We start from the raw sequence: 17,862 nt of genomic DNA, 5'->3' as shown, positions 1-17,862 counted from the left end.
TGGGGAGAGAGACGGCAAGGTTAAAGTCCACTGGCATCTGTGATGAACATGCTATCTCTCAGAAAAAAATCGTTCAACTCGTCATCTCTCTCAAGCTCATCATGAGTAACAATCTGATTCCGGCTGGAGTTCATGTTGGTCATCTTTTCATAGACCTTTGGTATTCATGGTGCTGACAGTCCTCCAACACAGCGCGATGGTTCTTCCTGACCTGCCTTAGTAGCTGATTCAGCTGTTTTTTGGCTGCGACACACACACACACACACACACCCCGTCACCTCTTTAAAATCCCATTTCTTGTTCTTGATGCACTCTTTTACCTCCTTGGTGATATTGAGCTTGTTGTTCGGAAAGTGTCGAATTGTCTTTTTGAACACAGTATTGTCCACTCCGAGGTTAATGTAGTCTTTAATAATCTCAGTAGCCTTGTTCAGCTCCAAGTCATGGAAGATGCTCCAATTCGCCCTTCAGAGTGTCCACACAGTCCTCTGACCAGTGCAGCACAGTTTTCTGAACATGCTCACCGGACTTAAAAGCAGAAATATATGTGGGCATAAGCTGGACAGTCACATGATCAGAATTGGCCAGAGGAGGGAGAGCCTTTGCTCTATAGGTGTTTTTGATGTTGCTGTAACATTTGTCAAGCACATTATTATTTCTAGTATCACATTTAACATACTGGTGAAATCCAGGCAACACAGGCTCCAGTCTCCAGTGGTTAAAATCACCAAGTACAAAGGTAGGAGCGCCAGGAGAACGTTGCATCTGAGAGTGAATCCAGTCAGCTAGCCTGCTGGCTGCTCTCGCTGCATTAGCGCTCAGTGGTACGTAGGCAGCACAGATACAGCAATAATATTCCCGAATTCCCTTGGTAAATAAAATGGTCTCAAGGAGAGACAAAGCAGTTCAAGGTCCGAGTCACAGTGCTGATCTCTGACTGCACCAGCGTTTGCTCACATAGAGATGTCATCCTCCTCCTCCGGACTTCCCAGAGGTTTCTTCCCGATCCGCGCGAAGTGACGAGAAACCCTCAAGATCAAGGGCTGAGTCTGGTATATCCTCGCGTTGCCAAGTTTCAGTAAGCGCCATGATGTTAGCCTCCCGGGACTCATGGATGAACCTTGACAGCAGCTGTTGTTCATCCATTCTACTACGGAGGAACATCACATTGCTGAGGAAGATAGAGGGCAGAGGAGGCTTGTTCCCCCTCCGGCTGTCTGACGCCGCCTTTCCGCCCTCTTTTCCTCCATCTCGTTCCCCCGGCAGATAGCCGCAGGGAGGTTCGCTGGTGGAGTTTTTCCTTCCGTCCGTAGCGTGAGCAGAGCCTCTCTCGTAGAAGTTCTTTATTGTTTGTAGAGCGAGTTCCAAACTCACTGAGACACAGGAGCTCTCAGCTAACAGCTCCTCAGAGTTAGCCCCGAGCCCAAGATGGCCGGTTAGGCTAGCTAACTCGCACGCCGCAGTAGCTGACAGCAGAGCCAGGGGTCAAATTATCCCACAGTGTTTGTTCTTCTCCTTAATGTCTGTGCAAATGCAAAATCAGTGTAAGACAAATAGAAAGACGATCAGAACACATAAAACAATAAAACACTAAAACAATAAAAACAAAAAAAAACGATGCAGCAGCCTCACACAGCCCGGGTCGCCGCAGTGCAGCACCACCAGAAGTTTTTATAGTTTTTGTTTGAAACTTCATGAGCTGCATTCGCCCCATTTTAAAGTTTGAACGTGTTTAGTGGTTCCAGACCAGGTTGACTTGGTGGAAAGTTTAAAAAAATGCCTCTTTTGACCATAAAGGTTGCAGAACCCTGGACTGTACCATAACTGCCTGATAGCTACACTGTTGCTGTCCCACAGTTACACTGTAACTGAATGGCAGAGCATGCAGAAGTCTTTCCACCAGGCGAAGGTTCTGCTGTTTTCTCATTTTCTCTGTTAGTCTTTCAGTTCAAAGTGGAGCGAGAACCGTTTTAATAGGCCTCGAAAGGACACGTGATATCTCACAATGCATTGTGGGCAATACGGGACAGCGCGTTCACGTTTACACTGTTTACCTCGTATGATCACGTACCGTGCTGCGACAGACAGAATTAAACAAGAGGACAAATGGACCGAAACAGAAAGGCGACGGACCGTACCGAGACCAGCTGGACCCGGTTCAGACCCGGTTGGGCTCACTTACCCGTCCGGTTGTGGAAAAGGCTGCCTGGAAGTGAAATGTCCATCAAAGCATCACAGAAAAAAAAAAAAAAAAACGCATCGCAGCAGCACAGCGCTTCAGGCTTGTCAGGGCGCAAACTTCTGTCTGGACTTCAGTGACGGCATTTTGTCTTGAAGACACAGTAATGCTACGGCCAGACAGACTCAAATCTTTGTGACGGCTGCAAAGTTTTGTGACTTAGTTGTGTGGACGCCGGTGGACTGCAAGATGCACATTGTTTTCCTTCATTTTATTTGCAGTGTTATTTGCTTATGCACAATCTAATCGTACTTTATATAGTTGCAGTGATATTTGTTTGCACAAAGACTTTTGCACCTTATTTGAACTGTAACTGTAACTTTAAAGGGGCTGTATCATGCTTTTCTAGCTAGTCCAAATCCTAGAAATGGCTTTAACATGGTAATAGTTTATTTTTGGCGCTAAGTTAAAGTAATTTTGTGTGAAATAAAAGATTTTCTGGGGCTAATTCTGAAACCCGGAAGAGAAAACGTTCTGTTTCACTGAAGATCCCGCCTCTCCCCCTGTGGACTTTGATGGACAGCGAACTTCAACCAATCAGCGCTTCAAAACAAATACGCTGGCTAGCTTTAGCTCTTTAGCTCGAGCTTCTCTACACGCAAAGACACGCGAAAACGTCTTTTCCTGTTAGAAACTCACCAAGCGCAGACCCTTCAGACCCTTCAGACCCTTCAGACTCTTGCTCTTGCTTGACTGTTGCTTTCAGACGATGGTTAAAGTTTTTCTCCGTAATCGGAGATACCAAAAGCGGCAACGCTGATTGCCGAGGGCCTGCGGGAGGGGGGCTCAGGGGAGCCATCTTCTCCGTGTGACGTCAACATGGGAAACAGAGCGTTTTCACGGTGCGGGAGGGGCTGCCTCTCTGAGCAGCACAAACAGGAGGAAAGGTCAAACACACAGGCACGAAGGAAAAAACGCTTTGGTGGTGTTTTTGGTGAGTACATAACTATATAACAAGGTAAAAACATACAAAAAGTGAATTTTGCATGATACAGCCCCTTAAAAGACATACTGGAAGATCCTCAGAACCAATCAGAATTGCATGGTTCCAAATCGTAATTGGGTAGTCGTAATGCCAATCGATGTGGGAACGCGTTTGCGTGATGACATATCATGTCGAGTCGCCGCCTCTGTGCACGTTCTGGTTTCGAGCCGCGCATGCGGAGAGCATTGTTTAGGAAGTGACATGCAGTGGGAGCGATCAAAGCACCTCATTCAGAAGCAGCTTGCTCCTCCCACGAACACCTCCGAAGATGGCCAGCCACAAAAAAAGAACATTGTTTGAGATGGCAGAGGATAGAAGAAAGGCCATAGAAAAGAGGAGCAACACGCTTGTTTTACTGGGCGATTCCTTTACGAGGCGGCGGACATTCAAAGCACAAAAGGGATTTAGGACTGATCACGACGTGGGGAAGTTTCTGCTGGACTTTACGGATCGTATTCTTATGGATGATTGGAAGAAGAGTCCGACATGATTACAAATTCTACAATTTCATTTAGCAGATGCTTTTGTCCAAAGCAACGTACAACAGTGGGGGGCATTTCAGCGTCTTCCCCAAGAACGCTTCGACACGCAGACAGGGGGAGACAAGAATTGAACTCACAACCTCCCGCTTGTGGGACGACTGCTCTCCCCGCTGAACCACAGCCGCCCCAACAAAGTGCTTTAATCCTATGCGGAAAGACGATGCTCCAGCCACGCGGGTGTAAACAAACTGACATGCGGCACAGAGTCTAATTAGCTTATTAAAGTAGAGGCTGGTTTTTGTCACCATATGAGCAGTAACAGCTGAGGAGATTTACCTGTCCTGGACAGAATGAAATGTTGAGGATAAATATTAGAATGAAGCAGAGGAAGACTGTTGGCCATAAATTTTATTTTCAAAAAAACAGAAGTTGGTCACATATAATCAAGATAAAACAAAACAAGCGGTTCATCTCAGCACACATGGACTTAATTTCACCATTCATACGTTCACAACAGACACACTGCTCATTCTCCACCATGTGGTTCTGTTGTGGAGCTTGATACACATCAGGTGTGTGAGGAGCAGGTGTAGCAGATGCAGTAACTGCCGTCACAATCTCCTGTGTCCTTTTTCTCCGTTGGGATCTTTGGTAATCCGCAGCTTTCACCTCCGTGTGTCGAGATGTAACGACAGGTTCAGTCTGGATGAGTTTCATTCACTTCATCAGCAGGTCTCCTGAAAAACACACACGAACATTATGACTTTTAACATGAGGTCAGTTACAGTGTAATCTCAAAGTCAGTCTCCTCTGAGTGAGGACAATTATGATATAAATTCAAAAGTAATCGATAAGGAAGTGGAGGAAAGAGAGAGAGAGTTTTTGCTTTGCTACCACTGTCCTGAGCTCGCGTGGCCAACGCTATCAACCAGCTAACACTGCTAACACTGCAACACGCTAGTAATATAACACAACTCACTGTAGCTGGCGTAAACAAACATTTCAGCGTCCCGGGGAGTCCACAATGCATTGTGGTTTTTTCCAGTTCAGTTCAGTTCAGTTTATTTTTGTTTTTGAAAAGTGTACAGTAAACATTATCCTTCAGAAAAAGGGAAAGATGCCTGTACCAGGTTGTAGCATACTGCTAATTTCCGCCTGTAGTGCCTTGGCAGGTTGATGTATTAAAATAATAAACAGTGAAAAAAAAAAAAAAATGAAATGAACAATGAATCATCAGTTTGTAACAGTAAAACAGTAAAACAGACAGTGACAGTGAGGCGGTACATTTAAAATGGATAGCATTTCCACTGCTTACATCATCCTTTGGAGCCCTATAGTAATAATTTACAACAGGCTTCTTCTTAACTGCGTCACGTTTCATTCACAAGAGCTGAAAGTCCTGATGTCCTGACAATCTCTGCCCCGCTGACCCTCGCCTCTCGCCGTGTTCTCAGAGAACCCCTCCGATGACTCCTCCGGCAACACCAGCTCCTCAGGAGGAGCGGCGGAGCCGCAGTGCGTGGTCAACGACAAGATGGTCGCCTTCACCGTCTGCTACGTTCTGCTCTTCAGTGGTCGCCGTGCCGGGGAACCTGCTGTCGGCCTGGGCCTTCGTCCGCTGCCGGCAGAACACAGGTAGGCGCCGCTCGGGACTGCGTCCCAACACCTGCGGAATCCACACGTCACGCCGGAGGCGGAACGTGAAGGATAACACGAGGTGGGAACTGAGATTAAGAAGGTGGAACAGGAGATGTAATCTGTGAAAAAAAAAAGGTAAACATGAGATAAACAGTGAAAATACGAGATGAACATGTTGAACATGAGGTAGAACATGAGGTCAACAGCTGACTGTGCGATCAAACAGCTGGAACGTGAGGTGGAACATGAAATAAACAGGTGGAACATTAGAGCAGCAGGTGGAACGTGAGGTAGTTGAGTTCTGATAACTTCATTTTCCTTTTGCAGCTTCTCAGAGTACATTTCCTTTCAACATGTATTCAGTCCATAACATAGATATATGATCAAGAATGAAATCATCAATCTGTCGAGGAAACAGCGTAGCAGGACAGAGGGAGACGTGAGGACAGCGACATGAAGCAGATGTTTCAAAGACAAAGTAAAGAAGGAAGTTAAGTTTATTTAAAAAAGTGTTTTTCACAGATAAAATCACGTGACGTACAGAAACGAAGCGAAGACGTAAAGTGTCAGATTTCACTGGTGAGATATTCAGTGAAAAGCTTCTCTCAGTTAAAGAGTCTTCATACCCTTCTTGATGAAGCATTACAGGAAGAGACGAGCTGGTATCAGATGAGAAGTTGGAGAAACAGATCTCATCTCTTCCTCAGATACGTTCCTCTGTCAGTGCTCTGTCACTGAGCGATTCAGAAACTCAGTCACTGTTCGACGAGTTGCTCTGAGTCTTTCTCTGTGGCCTGCTCGTCTCGGACTTCTCTTAAATGTTCCATTTGTCTTTCTTCTTGTTCCTGTGTTTCTCAAAGGAAAACACTAAAACAACCAACAGGCGCCAACTCTTGGCCCAACATTAAAACTGCATCGTTCCAGATTGTTATGTGAACGCAGAATTTTTTTTTAAATTTTGTTAATTTTGGTCCTGGTCCTGGTACGGGTCCTGCTCATGGTCCCGGTCCGGTCCTGTGGCTGCTGGCGTTCTCTGAGGATCCTGTCTTTCTCTGGTCCTGCAGCTGAAGCAGACCTGTGGCGTCTACCTGCTGAACCTGCTGCTGGCCGACCTGCTGCTGCTGCTCGCTCTTCCCTTCAAGATCCTGAAGGACGCCGGCGCCGCGCCGTGGAACCTCCTGGTGTTCCACTGCCAGGTCAGCGCCGTCATCGATCTACATCAGCCTGTACGCCTCCATCGCCTTCCTCGCCCTCATCATCACCGACCGCTACCTGCAGGTACTCAACCAATTCACAGCCAAGCACAGCAGGGGACATCTCAGGGTTCCAGTGATCGACTGATCGCAGGCGAGCTCTAGGCATCATTTCATGTTAACTTGCTGCAGCAACATGTTTTGGACGCCAACCCCTGTCTCCTGCTGCAGGACTGCGCTGCTTCCGGTCTCCCTGAGGCTGCAGGAAGTGGGCTTCTCCTGGCTGCTGTCGCTGGTGGTCTGGCTACTGCTGCTCATCATCATGGTGCCCAACATGGCGCTGCCCACACAGCAGGGTCCAGGTAACAGCAAGTATCGCAGGTATCAGCAGGTATCAGCAGGTATCAGCAAGTATCAGCAGGTATCAGCAGGTATCAGCAGGTATCAGCAAGTATCAGCAGGTATCAGCAGGTATCAGCAAGTATCAGCAGGTATCACAGGTATCAGCCATGTATCATTAGTGTGGGCCCTACTGCTAATCTGACTGCATCTGAACACAGTCCACCTCATCATGTTGAATATCTTCATTTGATAATGCCTATGATGATGGAACAGTCCTTTCTGTGTCTCATGCTAGTTTGTGACACTATAATCACGTTCAAGTCTCTGAGTATCAAAGGCAGTGGAATTGATTCATCAGGTCTGGAAAATGGTGACAGGAACCTCTGTTGTCTCTCATTCGAAAGCTGATTTGATGTGTTGATCCTGGTAGTGGATAGTGTTGTACTGGCTCTGGTGACGGAGACTGTTGTACTGACCTGGTACTTTACTTACTCGGTAATGGAGATTGTTGTGGTGACCTGGTATGGAGAATGCTTTATTGACTCTGGTAATGGAGACTATTGTCCTGGCAACGGAGACGGTTTGCTGACTCTGATTATGGATAACTGTTGTACTGACTCTGGTAATGCAGACTTCTTTATTGATCTAGTAATGGATACTGTACTCTGGTAATGGAGACTGCTTTTCTGACTGTTGTAATGACTGGTAATGGAGGCTGGTTTACGGGCTCTGGTAATGGAGGCTTATTTACTGACTCCGATAATGGAGACTGCTGTACTGAACTCTGGTAATGGAGACTGTCGAACTGACTCTGGTAATGGAGATTGCAGTACTGACTCTGGTAATGGAGACTGCTTTTCTGACTCTCTTAATAGAAACTGTTGTAGTAACTCAGGTAATGGAGGCTGATTTACTGACTCTGGTAATGGAAACTGTCGGACTGACTCTGGTAATGGTGAGTGCTGTACTGACTCTGGTAATGGAGTTGTTGTGTGATTGCAGGTTCAGCCGTACCTCCAATGCTCGTCTCTGAAGAAGGACCTGGGCGTCCACTGGCACGCGCTGACCGTCTTCCTCAACACGGCGCTGTTCCTCAACGCCTCGGCCGCTGTGCTGGTCTCCTGCTTCCTGGCCCTCCGGCGGTTCCTGCGCGTTGGCGGCGGTCCCGAGCGCAGCTCCGGGCCAAGCGGGCGGTGCGCAGCATGACGGCGATGGCGGCGGCGTTCGTCCTCAAGCTTCGTGCCAGTACCACCCGTGCGGACGCCGTACACGCTGGCGCAGACCAAGCTGATCACGGACTGCCAGAACCACCCGGCGCCTGTTCCTGGGGAAGGAGGCCACGCTGCTGCTCAGCGCGCTGCACCTCTGCTGCGACCCGCTGCTTCTGCTTGCTACCTGAGCGCCCCCTACAGGAGGGCAGTGAGGAGCCTGCTCCCCGGGGCAGAATGGGGGGAGGAGGGGGGTGAGCAGGAGCAGGAGGAGCGGGAGCAGGAGGAGAACACGGTGACCATGTCAGGACCTTCTGCACTGCAAGTGACTGAAGAGTTTCAACAAGTTCAGCACAGAACCTGAAGGAAGACTGAGGCTCTGTTTACACCACAACGATTTTCAAATGAAAACACAAAAGCTTTGTTGCATTTTAGGTGCTTGTTTACATGACAGCGGCGCGGGAGCCACTGAAAACTCAACAGTTTGGAAAGGGCTCTCGTAGTGCAACTTATGCAAAGGCTCAGACTCCATCGTGGTGAAAAACGGGTGAAGAGGAGCATTTTCTGGAAACGGTCAGGCCTCAGGTTGATGGCACAAGTGCTGATCTGGTTCTGCTGGTTCTTCTAGTCCTGATTCTGGTCCTGATTCTGTGCTCCATGGCCGGGGTAAATGCTCAATAGATGTAAATGTTTTCCTCCAAGTTGTCGTGACTTCCCAGTCCAGATCCTTCTGGTTCTGGTCCCTGGTCCATACTCCTCCTTGTCCTGGTGCCAGTCCAGATCCTCCTGGACTTGATAGTTCTAGAGTTTACAGTCACCGTTAATAACAATCCAACTTGGTGTCGTTTCCAAATGAAGGTCGGTTCTCCATCCATTGTTAGTGTTTAGAGTGTATGGTTCTCTGCAGAGTGTGTGTGTGTGTGTGTTGTGTGTGTGTGTGTGTGTGGTGTGTGTGTGTGTGTCTGTTTTTTCATTATTTATCTCATTAGCTGTGCTGACCTCCTCCTGACCTCTTCCTGCCTCGACAGTCTGTTCTCCCAGAAAACAACTCAGGGTTTGCATTTCCATTTGAACTAATTGTTGCTTAAATTTTTTTAAGACTATTTTTATTATTTGAATTCCATGTTTCAGATGGGGTTTCCAGTTTTTGTTTTGTTTTGTTGTCTACGTGAACCTGTGTCTGGAACTCCCCACAACATTCCCAAACACCTTCATCTGTAACAGCAGCATAACACCGACCTCACAAGACAGAGACTCACAGAAAACTGCATTAAAACCATCGAAATGAAACAAGACATTGAAAACAAACGAAAACAGGCAGGTGAATGTGGGACAATAAAGAACTCCGGATTTTAAAATGAAGTTAAGGCATTCTGGCTTAGTGTGCTCTCTGCTTTTTTCCATGTTGGTATTTTGTCGTCCCAGATCACAGAGTAGACCTCTTCTGATGTCCTCCGAGGTCTGGATCACTGAGTAGACCTCTTCTGGGGACCTGAGGTGATCTGAGGTGCGATTGAAGCTCCACCCTCTTCGTGTTGGTGGGGGTACAGCTCCACCCTCAGCGTTCTGGATCATCTGCTCTCTGACCGGTTTTCTCACTCAAACCTGTAAACTCGCCATTTTAATAACTGAACTGCTGTGCGTTCGGTCAGAAATCCTTGAATTTGTTCATGATCTCTCAGCTGATCCTGTTTTAGCCTTAAAACAGTTGTTGAAAATCAAAGAAAGTTTGTTTAGATTGAAAGCTGAAATCATTGATGTAGAGAAAACACAGCATGTTTTCATGTAACAGTGACACTCTGGACACGACAAGTCAATAATTTAACAGAAATAACAGACTGCCCAAACGTTCAGGTCCTGTTTGTCATATGGAGGAGAAACTGTCACGAGCAGAACTGCAGCTCCACCTACTGGTCCAGGCCTGCAGTAACACTGACAATAAGCAGATCTGCTCAGAGTTCACAGGAGGTCCTGGTTCTTAGTTTCTGAATGATGAAGCCAATTTAAAGCTTATTCTTGTGGTTATTGTCTAATCAGTTTGATCAAACATGTCTCATCACATATTTTTAAAACAGGTAAGATATTTAGATTCCTGCAGTAAAATTACTTGAGGAAACAAGCCGAGAACCAGTTTCCTCCAGCCTCACTCACTTGGGGCATTTTCCCTCAACCATCATGGCTGAAGGCATTTTGCCCTCAACCATCATGGCGGTTTGTGTAACCGAAGGTCAGACTCATTGCAAGCCTCTCATTGGATAAAACACTCAAGTGCCCCGCCCCCTAACTCTCCACATGACCTCTCGTCGCTCTGATTGGATGACGTCCCTGCCACTCCAACGCTGCGGGCCAATCAGACCCTTTTGTCCGTATGCCCCGCGTCGCTCGCGCTCGCCGGCAGCTCGAGCTCCTCAGAGCAAGATGTCGGCCTCGTCGGTGTTCCCCATGTGTGTGGCGGGCCAGTCGAGGCCTCACCCGGGGTCTGAGCCGGAACCTCCCGCCGGCGGTGGACCTCCTCCGGACCCTGTCCACGGAGAAGCCGCCCACCGGAGCGACGGGCGGTGCCACGGGCGGACTAGCTCAGGCGATCCTGCAGCAGCAGAGCCAGGTGAGGAGCGCTCGTTTTATGACCCAGGAGCGAGCGGACGCGGGGCGGGGAGATTCCGCGAACATGCTAGTATAGGAGCTCCGCTCAGCCGGGCTGTCCGCGTGATGGAAACACAGCGACTCTTATGACATTTGCAACCTGATGTCAAACTGCTAGCTAACAGCCTATAAATTCGCCCTCCAGGCCGATGTATGCGTGGTTTTGGTTTTTTTTTATCCGTGTCTTCCTGCTCGTGCGGTTTGTCACAGTCGTGCCAGCTGTGTTTTCTCTTGTGCTTCACGTGTACCTGAATGAATGGAGCTGACATTACAGAGCTAACTTGTTAGCCGGCTAGCGTTAGCCTGCGTTTTGCTGTGGTCTCCCCGTTAACCTCACCCACGTGACTTTAACCCGGGTCAAATCATGTCAGTAGACCTCTAAATGGTCCCACTGACCCGGTCAGATCATGTTAGGAGGCCTTTTAAACATCCCACTCACACGTGTTTTCATACCTGACAGGCTAATCTGGGTTAGTTTGTTTTAATCACCGGCGTGATCCGGGCTACGCACACACACACACACACACACAAACACACGCGCGCGCTGCTTATCTGCTGGGGGTCCTCGGATAAAGTCAAGGTTTGTTTGGTTTGAAGGTCAGAACAAACCCCGCCCCTAATCTCCGCCCTTCCTGATGGGGTTCTTGGTTGTGGATTTGGGTCGTGTTCCTGGTTCGGACCTAGGTTAGGTCTTGGTCAGGTTTTCGGTCTGATCGTGGCCTTCGGGGCCCTCCTGATGGAAGATATCTTAATGTGAGCTGGATGTTGGTGCAGTGGTTAGTGTGCCTCCCTCACAGCCAGTGGACCCCGTTCTGATCCTCTGTTTAGAATGCTCTGCATGTTGTCCAGGTACCGGCTGTCTCTTGCAGGAGTCGAGGCTCTGACAGAACATTTACCCATGCACTTTTGTGTGTGTGTGTGTGTGTGTGTGTGTGTGTGTGTGTGTGTGTGTGCGCGCGTCAGGGTCAGCCTCCCCCGTCTGATGGAGGCCAGAGGGAGAAGGAGGGGGAGCAGGGGGAGGACAAGAAGCAGAAGGAGAACACCGCCTACGCCAAGAAGATGGTTCTGCGATTGGCGGGCATCATGGGGCTGGGAGGAGCGGTCGGCATCGTCTATATATTTGGTGAGTGTGGAAGATGCTCTATCGCCTGGATGTTAGTTTTCTGGTCATTGACCCCTGAGCCGTGTCTTCATCTGGAGTCTTTGTCTTCTTCGAACGAGCTGATCTGACAGTGCAGTCAGCTGTTGCGTCTTGGTGCGCCGGTTTGAGCTCGGGCCTTAAAGAATCCATCTCCACGACAGATTTCCATCAGTTGGAGAAAATATTTTAAAAAAACAAAACAACCGGTGGGTTTGGAGGAAGTGGAGACCGGCAGACGCCTTCCTTCAGAGCAGGTTTCCGGTCTGAGCTCAGATTGTCCAAACTGCCCCAGATGTGGATTCAACAGTATTCTAATGACAAACAGTCACTGACAGACTGACAAACTGCTTTCTGAAGGCTGTTGGTTTCAGTCCTAAAAAGCAAAAGAAGTAAAAGTGTCATAGAAAGATCTGCCAAACACAGGCACTGCGGCTGGCTGTTGGCCTTTTTTTAAATGTACATAAAGATTACAGCGACAAAAGCAGTTTGTTTCCACGGTTCCTGAGCTGCTGGTTCTTCTTTCATGTTCAAGAGGTTTCTGGAAGTGATCAATGAATGAGCTCAGTATTTACTTCTAATTTCCTTCAATTGCTTTAAACCAGCAAATGCAGGTTCTAGGATCAGTGTTTCCCCTGTTCTCCGGAGCATTGGTCCGTTTACCGCCATCAGAAGTCTGATTCTTCTGTCTGTGGAGAAACAGCTGCTCCTATTCATGGGCTGCACTCTTTCCTGCCTCCTTTAGCCCCCAGTAGATCAGTGGAACTGTCAAAGACTAACTTCACCGTCTCTCGTTGGTGGTGAGCTAAATACGTTACGTCTGCAGTGAACACAGAAACGATGATCTGAACAGAAGTGACTCAGGAGGATCGGTCCCAAACATTATCGCTTAAAATCCACCGGAATACAGGAAATCGGTGTAAATGCTGAACTTTTCTGGGAGGAGGACCTCCGAACCCCCAGCCTTCAGTCGTCTCTGAGGAGTCCTTTGGATTTTATGGGAAACAGAATCTTTGACGTATTTCACTGTTTCAAAGCTGAAATGTGAAGGAAACGTGCAGCAGAATGAAGATCTGCAGCTATTTCAATGGGAAAAAACACTTTTTTTCTTTCACCCCTGGAGTAGTAACAAAGAGAGATTTCAGCATTTTATTCTGAAAGTGTACATTATAATTTCCTACCGTGCATCAAGGTTTACTTTGGTAAATTCAGTCAACATTGTGAATTAAAAAAACTGTGAAACACCTCAAGTTATAAGGCAACAGGTGTGAGCGGCAGCAGAGGAGCAGCTGAGAAAAAAAACGACTTTTACTGTAGAATATCCACTTCAAAATAAAGCTCCTGCAGCAAAGTCAACCCTGCTGCTCGTCTAAAGAGCCGACTGTGAGCTGACCGGGATTATTTTAAAGCATCATAACAGTTGATGAGCAGCGAATTAGTTTAACAAGGCAGTCATCGACGCCATATTACCCCCCCCCCCCCACACACACACACCCTCTCTGTCTCTCTCTCCCCCCCCCCCCTCTCTCTGTCTCTCTCTCTCTCTCATGAGTCTACTAACGGTGGAGACAGCAGTTAAAAATGAAAAAAAAAAAACTAAATTTGAAGCAGCAGCGACTACAATTTAGGGATGGTGACCTGGTGGTGCTAACGGCATGTCGAGGAAACACTGGGGTGGAGAGTGAAAACACTGCTCTATAATCCGGATGCAAGAGGAGGAAGATGCTCTATAATCTGATGTCAGAGGAGGAAGATGCTCTATAATCTGATGTCAGAGGAGGAAGATGCTCTATAATCTGGATCTTGGTTGGAATTAGAATGATGCTGTTTATTATTATTTGATACATTTGTCATTTTTCAGGTACGAACTCGGTGGATGAACAAGGAAACCAGGTGAGATAGAGACACACACACACACACACACACACACACACACACACACACACACACACACACACACACACACACAGTGTAATGATGGAAGGAAGGCTGTTTCCTCATCCTGTCCCAGCAGGGGGCAGCAGACTCCTCTCAGACCTCCTGGGTGGGGGCTGCGAGGGGGTGTGGGGGTCTCACAGGGGGGTGTAGATGAGTTGTGTGTGTGTGTGTGGGGGGGGGGGGGGGGGGTGTTGAAATGGCGATGCGAGAAGCTCTCACACCTTGTAAACCCTGCAGCTCGTATCCTGTCTAGACTGGCTCACTTCAAAGGTCCCTGACCCCCCTCCTGCCCCCTGAACCCCCCTCCTGCCCCCTGAACCCCCCCTCCTGCCCCTTGATCCCCCTCCTGCCCCCCTCCCCCTCCTCTTAGACCCCCATGGATTACACCCACCATGGATCCTTTAACACCCATCAGATGAGGAACTCTCCCTCTTCTCTGTTGTTCTGAAACATTCTGTCAGGGAGGGCCCGTTTCCACGGCAACCATTTCTGGTGAAACCACCGAACTTGCCTTGTGTTTTTCGGTGTCTGTCTGTGCGATAAACGGAGCTCGGAGCCTCTGGAAACAGACGTTTCTTGAGCGCTGGCAGAGCATGCAGCCTGAGCTTGTTTGTCCACTGACAGTGGTCAACAGGCAGCCCCACTAGTGGCCCGGCGGGGGAACTGCACCGCTCCCAGCGGCACTTCTCTGGAACAACATGAGGAGTTTTCATTTGACGGGTTGTCATGGAGACGGGGCCCTGAGCTCTGGAGTGTGTGTGATGACAGGAAGATGTAGTAGCTGAACTGGCATGCTGCAGGTCATTTGAAGATCAGAGATTCTGCTGTCAGAAGGTTTCCTCCTGCAAGTTCTGCTTAAAGATCTGCTCTCAGAGGCAGACGAGAGGCGGCGGCTGGCTGCACTGCAGCCCTGGCCAGCAGATGGAGCTGTTCAACCAGCTGTGGTGTGTCGGTGCCTCCGTGAGCCTGGAGGACTGAAGGTTCCCTGTTCTGAACTGCTCTTCTCTCTCTGCTCCTCAGATTCCAGACGAGTTCGACAGAGGTGAGTGGAGCCGGACGGGTCCTGCTGGTTCTCCCGCCTCTGGTCCTGTGTGTGTGTGTGTGTGTGTGTGTGTGTGTGTGTGTGTGTGTGTGTGTGTGTGTGTGTGTGTGTGTGTGGTGTGTGTGTGTGTGGTGTGTGTGTGTGTGGTGTGTGTGTGTGTGTGTGTGTGTGTGTGTCCAGATGAGTCCTTTTTCACTGGACACATGTTTTTATTGACATGGTGCCAGTGATGTGACTGAATGATTGATCACTGCAGAGGCCTCAGTGGCACTGCCGACCAGTGTGTGTGTGTTTGTGCGTTTGTGTGTTCTTGTAGATACCCAAAAGTAAGGACCAAAATTTGTTTTTCACCAACAGAGTGAGGACATTTTTGCCAGTCCTCACTTTTCGACAGAGCTTTTTTGACCTTTTTGAGGGTTCAGACTTGGTTTTTGATTTAGGGTTACACTTGGGTTTAGGTGAGGTTTAGGGCACAGGTTAGGGTTAGGCATTTATTTTTGATGGTTAGGGTAAGGGGCTAGGAAATGCATTATGTCAATGAGAGTCCTCACAACGATAGAAGTACAAGGGTTAGGGTTTCTGTTGGTTCCTCAGTGTCCCTGGTCTGGACTCCGTCCTCTCTCTGATGCTCTCTGTCTGAAACACTCCCAGAGGTCCACTCAGTCTGTCTGTAACTTTATGACCTCCACCTGCTCCTCCTCTGCCCCATCTGTCCCCTCCTCCTCCTCCTCCTCTTCCTCCTCCTGCTCCTCCTCCTCCTCCTCTTCTTCCTGGGCGTGACGATTGATTTATTGATTAATAGATCAGTTCTATCAGCAGGCGATCAAACCTCGTTTAGCGGGGGAGACTCGGCGCGCCGCATCGACCCGAACACACACACACACACACACACACACACACACACACACACACACACACACACACACACACACACACACAGTCCTCGGTGGTTTTGGCTCCTTTCAGGGATCCCATCAGGGATCCACCTCTCTGTGCTCCTCTTCATTTCACACTCTTTCATTTGTGTGTGTGTGTGTGTGTGTGTGTGTGTGTGTGTGTGTGTGTGGGGGGGGGGGGGGGGGGGGGGGGGTTTCTGGTTGCTATGGTAACCGACGCTCCTCTCATGCTGCCGCTCGGCTCACACACAGCGTCTGTATCCAGACCCGTCCCAGAGGAGGAGGAGGAGGCCTTCATCACCCTCCCCTCCCGGAGGCGTGGCGAGCCTTCACTCTGGTCCCTAAGCTCATCAGGGAGGGTGGTCAAACCTTGGTCCCTCGGGTCCCTCAGGTCCTGATTGGCCCTCTTTACTCTGCAGGGGACTGATGGGAAATATTCAGACGGCGCTCTGAGAGCAGAACCATTTACACACCAGAAGGGCCTCATTTAACCTCGTTTAACAGCTGTGTGTGTGTGTGTGTGTGTGTGTGTGTGTGTGTGTGTGCATTCCGGGTGATCGCCAAAGTTCTCCAAGCCCCGCCCCCTTCAAGTCTGAACTCGGCGCTGTGGGTCCTGTAGTTCAGGGGGCAGCGGATGATAGATACTTTATTAATCTCGAAGGAAGTTGTGCAGTAGTGGTCTGCTGACATTCATAAACCCAGAAATAAAAATAAAGTTAAAAAAATACAATTAATAAGACAAATAGCAACTGCCATAATAAATAAATAAATAAATAAATAAATCCAACATTAAAAAGTCAAGTGCTACTCCATCAGGTGCTATGAAGTCGAAGTTAAAGTTCAGCACTGAAAAGCAAAGTTGCGGACCAGCATCAGACTCTCCTGCTCCTCCCTGAAGGCGCTGCGTTGCACAGCCTGATGGCACCAGGGACTAGAGAGTTCTTCAGTCTTTCGGTGGAGCAGCACAGTGAAGGGTACCTGGAGCTGGAGCTCCTTTGCCCGGAGACCACAGGGTTCAGGGGGCGGCTCTGATTGGACGGGATCGCCCTGATCTTAGAGAGCGTCCTCTGCTCCACCACCTCTTCCACAGAGTCCAGGCCGAGTCCAGCCACAGAGCCAGCTTTCCTTATGAGCCTGTTCAGCATTAGGGTGTCCCTTTCCTTGGCGTTGCCCCCCCCCCAGCACACAACAGCATCAAAAAGAACACTGGATACAATAGACTGATAGAACATGTACAGTAGCTTAGAACAGACTCTAAAGGACGCCAGCCTTCTGAAGAAATACATCCTGCTCTGCGCCTTCTCGTACGCAGCGTCCATGTTTGCTGCACAGCTCAGACTGTGGTCCAGCTGCAGCCCCAGAAGGAGACCACCTCCACCTCAGATCCACCGATGTTGATGGGCTGTAGAGCAGGGGGCGCCCGGCGGGAATCCAGCCCCAGCTCCTTTGTTTTCAGCTGGAGCTTGCTGCCCTGGGACCACTCCACAGAGTCCTTCACCAGGCCCTTGTACTCCCCTCCTCACCCTCCCGAACTCACGCCGCAGTAGCAGTGTCATCAGAGAGCGTCTGCATGCGGCAGGAATCTGAGTTATACTGGAAGTCAGAGGTGTGAAGAGTGAAGAGGAGGGGCGACAGCACTGTGCCTTGAGGTGCTCCAATGCTGCAGGTCAGTGTTGAGGACCTGCAGCCCCCCCCCATTCGGACAAACTGTGGTCTGTTAGTCAGATAATCTGAAATCCAGGTCACGAGGTGGGGGTCCACAGCCAGGAGAAGGCTGGCATGGATGGTATTAAAAGCACTGGAGAAGTGGAAGAATAGCATCCTCACCATGCACCTCCAACATCCAGGTATGTGAGGCTCGGTGAAGGAGGTAGAGGACGGCGTCCTCCACTCCACCTTCTTCTGATAAGCGACTGGAGGGGGTCCAGTCCTCCCAGCACTTGAGGGTGTACAGTCCGCAGGACCAGTCGCTCCGGTGTCTTCATAACATGCGATGTGAGTGTGACCCAGCCTGGAGTCGCTCGGCTCCCGCGGATGATTCTTCTTGGGAAGTGGAACGATGCAGGAGGTTTTCCACACAGAAGGAACTCTTCCCCTGCCGCAGGCTCCGGTTGTAGA

General features: G+C 49.2%; 1 protein-coding gene and 1 pseudogene across 1 annotated transcript in view; one reads left to right on the top strand and one right to left on the bottom strand.

Annotated features, from left to right (window-relative positions):
• LOC115400121 (P2Y purinoceptor 14-like) overlaps positions 1–17,862 on the bottom strand; it is a 234,482-nt gene that overhangs the window by 31,547 nt on the left and 185,073 nt on the right. The window lies entirely within an intron of this gene.
• On the top strand, positions 1,429–8,278 carry LOC115400647 (probable G-protein coupled receptor 171; annotated as a pseudogene).

Source organism: Salarias fasciatus, chromosome 14 (genome assembly GCF_902148845.1).
Source record: "Salarias fasciatus chromosome 14, fSalaFa1.1, whole genome shotgun sequence".
In the NCBI taxonomy this organism is placed as follows: domain Eukaryota; kingdom Metazoa; phylum Chordata; class Actinopteri; order Blenniiformes; family Blenniidae; genus Salarias; species Salarias fasciatus.
Note: the sequence above shows the minus strand (reverse complement) of the source record. Positions and strands in the feature narration are given on the sequence as shown.